Source organism: Macrobrachium nipponense, chromosome 40 (assembly GCF_015104395.2).
Source record: "Macrobrachium nipponense isolate FS-2020 chromosome 40, ASM1510439v2, whole genome shotgun sequence".
In the NCBI taxonomy this organism is placed as follows: Eukaryota; Metazoa; Arthropoda; class Malacostraca; order Decapoda; family Palaemonidae; genus Macrobrachium; species Macrobrachium nipponense.
Window position 1 is genome coordinate 42,406,046 of NC_061101.1, and position 12,333 is coordinate 42,418,378.

Here is a 12,333-nt window from a genome sequence, read left to right on the forward strand (position 1 = left end):
TAAGTGCTTTATTTGTACACATGAATGATTTTAACCATAGTATAGACTGGAAAAATTTATCTGGGGTAATTTTTTGTAACCATATTTTAAAAAGAAACATACATAACTGAATCAGCCTTTATAAAGCATTTTAACAATCAGCTTACGAATCTGCAGTTACTCCAGGACAATCACTTTTTAAATTAGATAGTTACCTTCTTTATAAAATTGTAGGGAAATACAATTTAGCAACAGCCTGTTATACTAACTGCAGTTTCAGTTCTTAAGCATTTTTAAAGTATTCTTACTTGTTTGGTAGATACAATTTGTAATGAAGATTTGCTTGTTAATGGCTTTGATCTGTTCTGTGAAATTTCCTGTTCATGTTTTTATTTATTTATTTTACTTTGTAGCCCGAAGAAGTGTACTTACACGAAGCGCTTGGTACCTGGTCTTTCATTTTTTCACCTTTCATGGGGCTATTACGTACACACACACACACACACAAATATATATATATATATATATATATATATATATATATATATAGATACAGATATATATATAGTATATATACACATACATAAACATATGACTTCCACGCCTCAAACCAAAACATAACCTAATAGGCAATCAACAAGAAGAATAAGACATATACTGTATATACATGACCTCGGGGTTATACAGTCAATCACGGCTTGGAACGAGAGAGAGAGAGAGAGATAAGGAGAATCCCTGCAGCCATAAAACAAAACTTGGAACGCAGATACGGATGTTATAGTGCAGTTGAATGAAGGGGCAGAGGTGCAGTGAGAGACTTCCGGAGGAGGAGGAGGAGGGCGCATTAGTTTTGGATTGATAGGGTCTAGGTGTCTCTGGCTTGTGCCATTCTGGGCGGGAATCGCCTCGGGTTTCTCTCAAGATTTGGTGTCTTTCCTCTTGTGATACTGGTGCTGTGCTAGTCTTTATTATTTGTTAATTTGTTTATTTATTTGTCTGTTTATATACTATATTTATTATTTATTATTATTCTAATATTGGTGCTGTACTACTAGTGTTTATTTATTTCTTTATTATTATAATTGGGATATTGGTGCTGTACTGATATTAGGTATTTAACTTTATTAGTAGTATATTATGATTGTTGTTGTTATTACATTGTAATTTTGGTGTTAAACTAATATTTATTATTTAAAGATTTCTCCAATTATTATTATTATTATTAGCATTAATACATTGTAATATTGGTGCTTTACTAGTATGTATTATTAATTTGTTTGTTTATTTATTAAAATTATTTTTATTTTTATTTGCATTGTTATAACTACTACTATTATTTGTTAAAGGCCCTTTATATTACAATAATGTAGGATTTACGTTGTCATATATTTGTACAAAATCGTACATTACGCATTCTGTATAAACAGTATTACATTTAAAACCATAGACGTAAAATCATGAATGTTTTTGCAGCATATATAAAAATTGTAGGGTGGATACTACCTTGAAATCACTAATATTATTGGCCCTTTATATTACAATAATGTAGGATTTACGTTGTCATATATTTTTTGTACAAAAAAATCGTACATTGCGCATTCTGTATAAACAGTATTACATTTAAAACCATAGACGTAAAATCATGAATGTTTTTGCAGCATATAAAAAAGAATTGTGGGAATGAAAAAGTACGACCTTGAAATCATTAATATTTTTCTATCATACAAAATAATTATCTTGGAATAGAAAAAAACTATGAATTGAAATCAGACGTAAAAACGTGAATATTTTTTCAGCATTTTAAAAAAAAAAATGTTATCTCGATAAATTATGTATGATCTTTAAAGCCATGCATAAAACCGTGAATATTTTTGTTGCAAAATTAACAAGATAATCTCGAAATGAAAAATTATAACTTTAAATGTAAATGTAAAATAATGATTGTTTTCCTAGCATACAGGAAAAAAATTATTCTTGGAACGAAAAACTCCTGATTAAAGGACGAAAATCATTAATATTTTTCCAACATACAAAAAAAAAAATTTTAATGAGAAACAGTGACATAAAGCCTTACACATAAAATCTTGACTTTTTTCCCAGCATACAAAAAAGATAATTTCGAAATGAAAAACTGTGACTTGAAAACCATACACGTAAAATCACGATTGTTTTTCAAGAATAAAAAAAATGATCTCGAAATGAAGAGCTGATTTTATAAACACGTAAAATCATGAATGTTTTTCAGAATAAAAAAAAAATAAAGATGACTTAAACCACCTTTAAAATCGTGATCATTTTCCCAGCACACAAAGAAATTCATGTGGAGAAAGGTTTGCTTATTGTTGAAGCCATCGCGCCATTGCCTGTTCCCAGTTCCGTGCAAGGCAGTGGTAAGCCGGCCAGACTAAAATTCAATAATACGACTTCTAGAACGTCGAGCGATTGACCTTTGCTGGAGCTCTGGTATTTTATATTTCAGCTGACGTGTAATAACGCTTCCTCTTGCCTCTGTTATAACCCCCACCCCCCCTCCGTACCGACTAATCACGCCGTCGGTAAATAAGTGTAAGAAACTGGAAGAGAAAGTTGATACAGATGGGTAGCCATTTCACAAGACTTTCTTTCACTGGATGGGTGCTGTTTATAAGGCTCTCGAAATCGACTTTAAATTCCTGACATTTTCTTTATCCTTAACGTTTTATTGTTTGGTAATTTGTAAACAATGAATGTCTTTTACTATAATACAACAGTATAATATGAAGATAAAAGGCCAATTAAGCACTATTTGAACGTGGCCCGTAGTGGGGTAGTGCTGTCGGTGAACCTCACACGCTTCACTGCAGGCATTAATTTAATGAAGGTTCTTTGCAGTTTCCTTTCGGCCTATAGCTGCAACCCCTTTCATTCGTTCTACTGTACCTCCGCCCATATTATCTTTCTTCCATCTTACTTTCCTCCTTTTCATAACAATTGTTTCATAGTGCAACTGAGAGGTTTTGCACTTTATCACATCCTGAAAACCATTTTACTCTCAATTTCACTTTCAGCGTTGAATGTCCTCGTAGGTCCCAGCGGTTTGTCTTGGGACAAAATTTCATATTCCAATATATAGGGCAACTGCAAGGATGTCCTCCTGTTACAACTTTGAAACCTTTTACTCTCAATTTCCGTTCAACGCTGAATATCCCCATAGATCCCAACGTTTGGCCTCTTGCCTAAGTTTTACATTCCATTCTATTCCAGTGCAGTACATGGGCCGATATATTTTTTTCTTCTACACAAGACTAAGTAGCAACTACAAGATACAGACAGAAACAGGATACAGGCAACGTCTCTCTCTCTCTCTCTCTCTCTCTCTCTCTCTCTCTCTCCTCTCGTCTTGTTCCATATCGCCTCCATCTCACCAGACAAGAAATAATGTCATTACCCTAGACCTTGAACTAACCTGATCTCATTACCCCTCGATGTAAAGTCGAAAAGGCAAAGGAAAGGAAGGTTATGCGCCGATGATCTTGTTAGCTTAACGACTGATGCCGTGGAGAAGGGTAAGGAAGAAATCTTGCTTATACGGAGTTGTTGGCTTCTCTGTTACAGGTACACTTTGGTACATTGGATTACATTTTGCTCATTGAGAAAGTCGAATTGAAAATACTCTCTCTCTCTCTCTCTCTCTCTCTCTCTCTCTGAGCAAATTCTCATTGATCAGTGAATATTGATTTTAGATCCTCTAAGGAAAAATTCCTTCCTGCATCATGGTTTAATGTTCCTAACTTGGTTTGTGTAAGATTGGAAGCGGGGTGCTTACTGTTGTGTATGTTGTGTATATTTGCAAAATAGCAATTAAAATGCCCGCCGTTTGCTGAAATCTAAGGTACAGTTTTGGAAGACATTTTAGAAAGGTGTAGAGATAGAAAAGGTCTGCTTTAAGATACATAGTTTGCAAACGTGCAATCAATGTTTGCAAATAAAAGGTGCTGTGAACATGTGAAAGCTGAACATAAGAACGTGAGATTAGAATAAAACGGAATAAATAAAAATGTCAAAGGAAGATAGGGGAAGATTAGTATTCATTTTTTCTTTTAAAAGAACGCGAGTCGAGTAGGAGGGAATGTTGAACATTTTGCAAACATTATTTTTTATGAAGGAAAGTGAGAGTATTAAAAATAGGACAGAATTAATGAATGAAATTTTTACCAGTAGGGGAAAGCTGCTAACCTATATAACGTCGCATAATTGATTACTATCTTCTGTCGTCATAACAAAGGATACAACTGTAGTTAGAATTTGAAGGGGGAAGGGTAAGAGGAAAGCTGATCAACATAGAATTTATAGATTATTTTGCCAAATAGTCTATCGCTTACTAAACGCATGTCAAGGCTGACCACGCATTACTGTTATAACCCATGAAAACACCTACATCTCTCCTCACCAGTAGATTGAGGGATGCAGTAATTATTCCTTAATCACATTTAGAACCAGACTTGAAATATTGCTCAAGACAGTTTCTAAAGAAATCAGTCCATAGCTTATGTTATCATAGAACATACAGAACCTGCGGTAGTGATTTTGTGATTTTTGAAATCGGCCAGAGTAACCCTTTTTTTGCAATAAATGTCTTAGTTTGCAGTTTATAAACACCTCAGGCGTGTTTTCTCCTATAATCTCTTGTTTACTGCCTGGTTATCATCTCATGGTGGGTTCGTCAGCATGAATATAACATAGTTGGAATATGTCCTGCAACCAGTATTACTACTCAACTACGAAACTTGCCAACCACGTTTACTGATTGATGAGATTTGAGTGTAGGGGTATTATCCATTTAGTGGGACGAATATAATCAGGTATGTGCATACAATACCCTGCTTCTTGTGGGCTAGAACTGTCAACAGCTGAAGCAGCAGGCAAATGATTACCCACTCACAGTGGTAGTAACCCGTAGGGAGGTAGTGCCTTCAGCGCACCTCGTGCGGTGCAGTATAGGCGTAACTACTAAGTTAAGGCTTTTTGCAGCGTCCCTTCGGCCCCTAGCAACAACCCCTTTCATTCCTTGTACTATACCACCATTTAGATTATCTTTCTTCCTTCTTACTTTCTACCTTCTCCTAACAAGTGTTTCATAGTGCAAATACAAGGCTTTCCTCCTTTACACATTTCAAAGTTTTTACTTTCAATGTCCCCCATTCTATTCCATTCCGCACAAGGGACGTATGTTTAAGGCCATGTGTGTATGGATTTCCATTTATATAACTTTGAGAAAAAAAAAATTTTTTTTGTGGTTATCAAAATCCATGCTCGTTTTGAGTCAGAATTTAAATTATCAGATGTTTGTTTGTGGAAATTTTATATTGGCCTCATTTTTTCCTTTTTCCAATAATTGACATCATTATGTGAGATATTTTTTTATTTTCTGAACAAAATAAAACTAGATTAAGTTTTTGTGTGCGATCCTGATATTTCTATGCATTACAATCTTCTCCTGACAGTAGGGTGTGGGGGGACTGTCCACATCCTTTTACATGTACTATTTCAATTATTGTGCTTTCCACTTTAGAGTCAACATTCAAGTGCTTTTCAACACGTCATAACAACTCATCCCATTTAAAAAATTTCCAGATTAATTTTTAAACCGACTATGTTTTATTCTCTATTCTTCATACTGGAATTCTTCCCTGCTTCTGTTTTCCCGTGTGGTAACTATAGCATTCACCTGTTTGGTTTACAATCCGTGGGTTATACTTCACTTACTTATTTGGTATAATATAGAGTCTATACATATATATATATATATATATATATATATATATATATGATATTATGGTATATATATATATATATATATATATATATATATATATATATATGGATATATACTATATAGATATATATATATATATATATATATATGTATATATAATATACATATATAGATAAATGTATATACATATACATATATTATATATATATATATATATATATATATCTATATATATATATATATATATATATATAATATGTATATACATATATATATATATATATATATATATATATATATATATATATGTGTATATATATATATATATATATATATATATATATATATATATATATATGTATGTAATGTGTAATATTGTTCAGGATTTAAGCCGGAACCAGGGCAAAATAACTAATTTTAGAAGGAAATTCAGACATTTTTCAGTCACCCCTCTTCGACAGCCTCCGTTCTCTTTGAGTACCTCTTTGTCCCTTCAGACTGGCTGCCTTTGAAATTAATCCATGCAGGAATACAGCAGGGCCCCATGATTCAGACTGTGGGCTGGGTTTATGTTGAAAGAAGAAAGTGGACGACCTTGAGGAGAGTACATGTTGGTGGGAGATGACACACCTGCCCTCTGTTGGAACATACACAAACCTAGGAAACAAAGTTATAAAACGAAGGTATAACAGACAGACTTTCAGCTTTATTAGAACTTCTCCAGCTCCCAGTGTGTTCACTCTTCTACCCCCCCCGCCCTTCCACCCCTTGCTCTCCCTCCCCCCTCTGGGGAGCCTGCATGTCATTTATTAGAGTAACAAACTTCAGCCAGCAATTCAGAAGATGCCCTGGTACTGAAATGAAGTAATTTCGAGTGCAGTCAGTTGCTATTTTTTGTCTCTTGTCTGTACATCCTTTCCATTTTTCCAAGGCAACTTTCTCCCTGTTGGCTCAGCATCGCATTCCATGTTTTTGGTTACCATAACGCAGTCCCCCATTGCTCCCATCGATGTTGTAAATAATTCCCCTTGTGATGCTAGTAGTGGTATTAAATCTAATTGTGATAGTCCCATCTAGACTAAAGTCTGCTACATTCCCCATGTGTCTGTCTCCTTAGTACTGATCCTGGAATGCAAATATCTCGTCTTGTTGTGGGAGAAATTTGGAATCCCTTGAAAGCGGCGCCAGGACTATACAGCAACTCGCTGTGCGCAAACCTGATCTCTATGCCTACAGCATTTCCCAGCCATGTGTCCCAGTTGACCTGCAGTCAACTGCCTTCCATTTAATTTCTGGAGTATATTTACACTAAATTACTCACGTAATTTAGTGTAAATATACTTCATTTAAACTAAATCTCTATTTTATATAATTTTTTCCCTCTATTGATACTGGCCTTCAGCGTAAGATTTTTTTTTTTCCATTCTCTGGCAAGGCCACAATTTAGGAGTGCCAGTAAGTCACTTCCATAGTTTTTCAGAGACCGTGAACGAGAAAACATAGGTATACATATATATATATATATATATATATATATATATATATATATATATATATAATATATATATTATATATAAAATATATATATATATATACACACTTTCAGGTCCTAAACATGTAAAAGTAAAATAAAAAAGTTCTCAAATAAGGATATGTCTATGGGTGTCATTTTTTACCAGATAATGCCGCAATAGCCGTACATTTAACACCTGAATAACGAAGCATGTAATTTAATGTTTCCCATTATCGCAGGCGATAAAGCTATGTATGGCTACGACAAATAAAAACAGTATTCCCGTGAAGAGTGGCCTCTTTGTGTCCCTGTCTATCTCTATCTATATCTAGATATATATATATATATATATATATATATATATATATATATATATAGATATATATATATATATATATATATATATATATATATACATATATACATATATATATATATGTATACATGCATGCTCACATATATATGTACATAAATATGTATATAATAATGTGTGTAGTATGTATACAAGTATTCATATCATATATATATATATATAATATATATATATGTGTGTGTTGTGTGTGTGTGTGTGTGTGTGTGTGTGTGTGTGTGTGTGTGTGTGTGTATTTATATACCTGCAGTGACTTCTTGACATCCCGACTTCCCCGCACTTTCTGTTACGGTTATTACTAAAAGGCTGAACCACAGCGAGTAATAAACGAATAAGCTTTCACCTTTCATGGCAAAGGTGATGAAAAGGTAAATGTTTGAGTAAGTGCAATAAAGGAAGAGACTAATCCTGAGTTGGAACAGGAGAGATAAGATCAGAGCGGAAAGTCTAAGTTAAGTTGGATGTAAAGCCAAAAGATGATTTATTTGAAACAGTACTTGAACACTCACTGTAATATGTTAGGTTATTTTTTCTGCCCTTTGCGCAATGAAGAAAAGGCACGATATATATTTTTATATATAGATATGTGTGTACATATTTATATTTAAATGTACGATCTCCCGTACGCACGAAACTATATACAAGATATAGTAATTATGATCATATTAAACTTAGGTTAAGATGGATTGAATGAATGAGAAATTATGCAGTACCAATAGTTAACGGAGTTTGTAGTACTACTTAGGAACATGTTCTGTTGTTGTGTAAAACATTAACAGAAAATGGATAAAGGTTATGTGCGTAATTGGTGGGTTTTAGAAGTCTACACTTTAAAAGGTTCCTTACTCTTTTGAAAGGCAAAAGACTTCAGCTTTCGATTAGTCAAATGGCAAGATAATCATTGCAGCAGTTGCGAATTGACGCTACCTCACAAATAGACCCAAATAGAAGCTACTTGAAGTGACGGAAATAATGTGAATAATTTAAGGAGACCTTTATCATTTAGTCATGATGTTTTCGCTGGAATTATTTTCCAACGGGATATTTATAGTGTTTGTTATCCACCTCCGTTTATTCATTTCAGTGTTCTAAAGAACAGCGTTGCAGTTATATAAGTAAGTTATTGAGTATTGCCCTTTTTTTTACTGAGTGTTTTTTGTATTTTATCTAAATTCATTACTTAAGGTTCTTTGCAGCGTCCCCTCGGCCCTTTGCTGCAACCCTTTTCATTAATTTTACTGTACCTTAGTTCATATTCTCTTTCTTCCATCTTACTTTCCACTCTCTCCAAACAATTGGTTCATAATGCAACTGCGAAGTTTTCCTCCTGTTAAACATTTCAAATCTTTTGACTCTCAGTTTTCGTTTCAGCTTTGAATTACCTCATAGGTCCCATCGCATGTCCTTTGGCATAAATTCTATATTTTGCTCTATCTATATTCTTTTCTGATAATTTATTTGAGCTCTATGACAATAATCAAGTCGCCAAAAATTTTCAGAATTTCGTGGAATACTGTTGTATAATAAAAATCCACAATTATGTAAATATTGTTTTAAAAGATAAAAAGAAAGACTTTCGAACTCCCATTGTTTAGCGTAAACACTGAGGAGGAGGAGGAGGAACAACGCCGTTCAGCTGTATGAGTCTTTCTTGATATCGTTTATTTTTCCTGGCCTTTGTTTTCCCTAGTTGTCTCTCTTCCTATTTGCTTTATAAAGCAGTATTAACATTTATTCGTCATTTATAAATGACGTTCGTCCTTTCGGCCCCCAGCCACACCCAATTTTAGCCTTTGACTTGACTTCCAATCCTTCTTCCACCTTTCTGTTCAACCACTCCAACGGCCTCCTTTCACTGTCTTTAGCGCTGAATGGCTGAATGTTCCCCAGAGCTTTTATTTATATAGCTAATTTTCATGAATCAAATCAAATCAAATAAATGACCATCAGGATGTGTTCGCTTTCCTTCAAGTGGCATACATTAAGTAGTAGATTAAGTATATACATGAAACCGTACCGTCTAAATATACATGCGTTTTTGCACGGTGTTTATGTAAATATTCATATATATCTATATCATGTATCTATCATATATATATATATATATACCTATATATATATATATATGATATATATATATATGATATATATATATATACTATATATGTAATGGCCTCGTTATTAGAGACCAGCAGGTTCAAAATAAAAACAAGAAATTGGGCTGGAATGACTTGACTAAAGGCAAGACAAATCAAGGAGGAGGACTGAACAAAACACAAAAATAACCTTAATAATAATTTATTTACAGGTTAAGTTACATTATTTACAAGTGAGAGCAGGTTTTGGGTGGCGACAATACAGCGATCAATTATCAAAATGAGTAGATAATCAGAACCATTAATAAGCCAGAAATAAGTGAACATGACACTAAAATAGAGCCATACACTTGCTCGACACCACAATAAGTATTATTATGCACATAAATAACATTATTATCAGAGCTATACACTTGCTCGACACCAATGATTAAAGATTGCAATAAAAATAGGCAATCACACTAACAGCATAAAAAATAATAATGATAGGCAGCACGAAAACCAAAATTAAATACCGATCACATAACACCCAAGCAGCAAAATAATCAGACAAATTCACATGAATTGTCGAAGACAGAAACGGATGAGTCCACATCCTCCTGCAAAAGTCACAAATGACTTCCAGCTGCTCCAATACTGCCATGCTGCCGTTGCCCTCTCAGCCGAGGTTTCCCAGAACCTCTCATAGGATCGCCATCCAAATCCTGTCTGCAGCTGTCACTCACACCACGACAAAAGTAACTTCGTCACCATGATGATAAACACTGGCGAATAAGGGTAACAATGCAACCATTGTAATGGTTGTTTAAAATAAATAACGACTAATTGTTACACTCTCTACCTTACAAAAAAAAATTTTCAAAATAAAAACTTTTTAAGCAAAACCTCAAGTCACTCTTCCAAGAACAGAAACAAAAGTCGCCAGCCAAAACAGACCCAATCCTGAAACACTGGCGAGTGAGGGTAACAATGCAACCATTGTAATGGTTGTTTAAAACAAATAACGACTAATCGTTACAATATATATTATATATATATAATGTATATATTAAATTATAGTCATTTATGTGTATACGTATATACATATATATTTATCAATTTATATATTATATATATTTATATTTATATATATGTATAATAAATTGTGCTCTGCTGTGAACTTATAAGATAAAGAGGAACCTTCTTTCTGGACTAGTACTAAAACTTTATCTCTTACACGGAAATTTGTCTCTTTTGCTCCAAGATCATGTTTCCGTTTAGTCCGCCCTTGACTCCTGTTCTCCTTCGCTAGTTGCCAACCATCTCTTAAATTGTTTTTATAATACTCAAGATTAGTAATGTAATCTTCTCTACCCTTACTTCTAGACAAAGGTCCGACCATATTGATAAATACATTCTCAAAAGATTCGCCTACTGAAGAAATATTACACAACGGAACTCTAGGAATTACTTGAATCGGTTTCCCGGCAATTTGATATTCATGACAGCTTAAAACATACTTCTTCACGTCACTTCTCATTTTAGGCTAAAAGTACACCCTACTAATAGACCTGAAAGTTTTATTTACTCCCAAATGTCCTTGCTCAATGTGTGCTAACTTCAAAACTAGTTCACGAAGCTTCCTAGGAACCACTAATTGTTCGGTGATTTCCCCTTTACTACCTGACTTAGGTCGAACATAACGACACAAAACTTCGTCCTTTAAACAAAAAGTTTCCTTGCACACATCATCGAGATCATCATCCAACTCACATGCAAAAATTCGGGTTAGTGTCTCATCCTCTCTCTGCAACTTGACTAGCTCATCCTTATCCAAAATGTTAGGGCCTAATTCATCACCGTAACTAGTATACTAGATACCGGTACATTTACTATGTTACTTTCGACAGCTACGCCTTCCCCTTGGCTATCACTGTCAACGATAGAGTTAGGTTTCTCAGCCACACTCATGCCAAGATCAACCTTGCCACCTCTATCACACTCGTTCGAATCCACGAACTCACTCACGTTCGAATCCACGAACTTACTCTCGTTCGAATCCACGAACTCACTCTCGTTCGAATCCACGAACTCACTCTCGTTCGAATCCACGAACTTACTCTCGTTCGAATCCACAAACAAATTATGACCGCAGTCTATGTCTGTATCTAAACCCGACCTAGTTACTACCATTTCAGGCACTGGAATATCCCTCACAACAGGGTTCACATTCTTGGATAAAGCTAAGTCATTACCGACAATAATGTCAACGCCATCTACGGGCAAACTATCGACAACTGCAAGTTTCACTTCTCCTGACACTACCTGACTTTCTAAGTTCAACTTCAACAAAGGACAAAGAACACAAGTGTTAGGAAATCCACCTAACATGACTTTTTCTTCCATGTTGATTTCTGCCCTGTTTGGCACACACTCTCTCCTAATCAGTGAGACAGCAGCTCCTGTGTCTCAAAGCAAGACCACTTCTCTGGAATCTACTCCTCCAAGAGAGGGAACTACACCTTCTGACAGAAATTCACCAAAAAATTTCCTAGTTTCTCTCATCACATCATTCCTACTTGATGAAAGGTTAAACTAGCGATACTGGTTTCTTACCTCCTTCCTTTCTACTGCACAATTT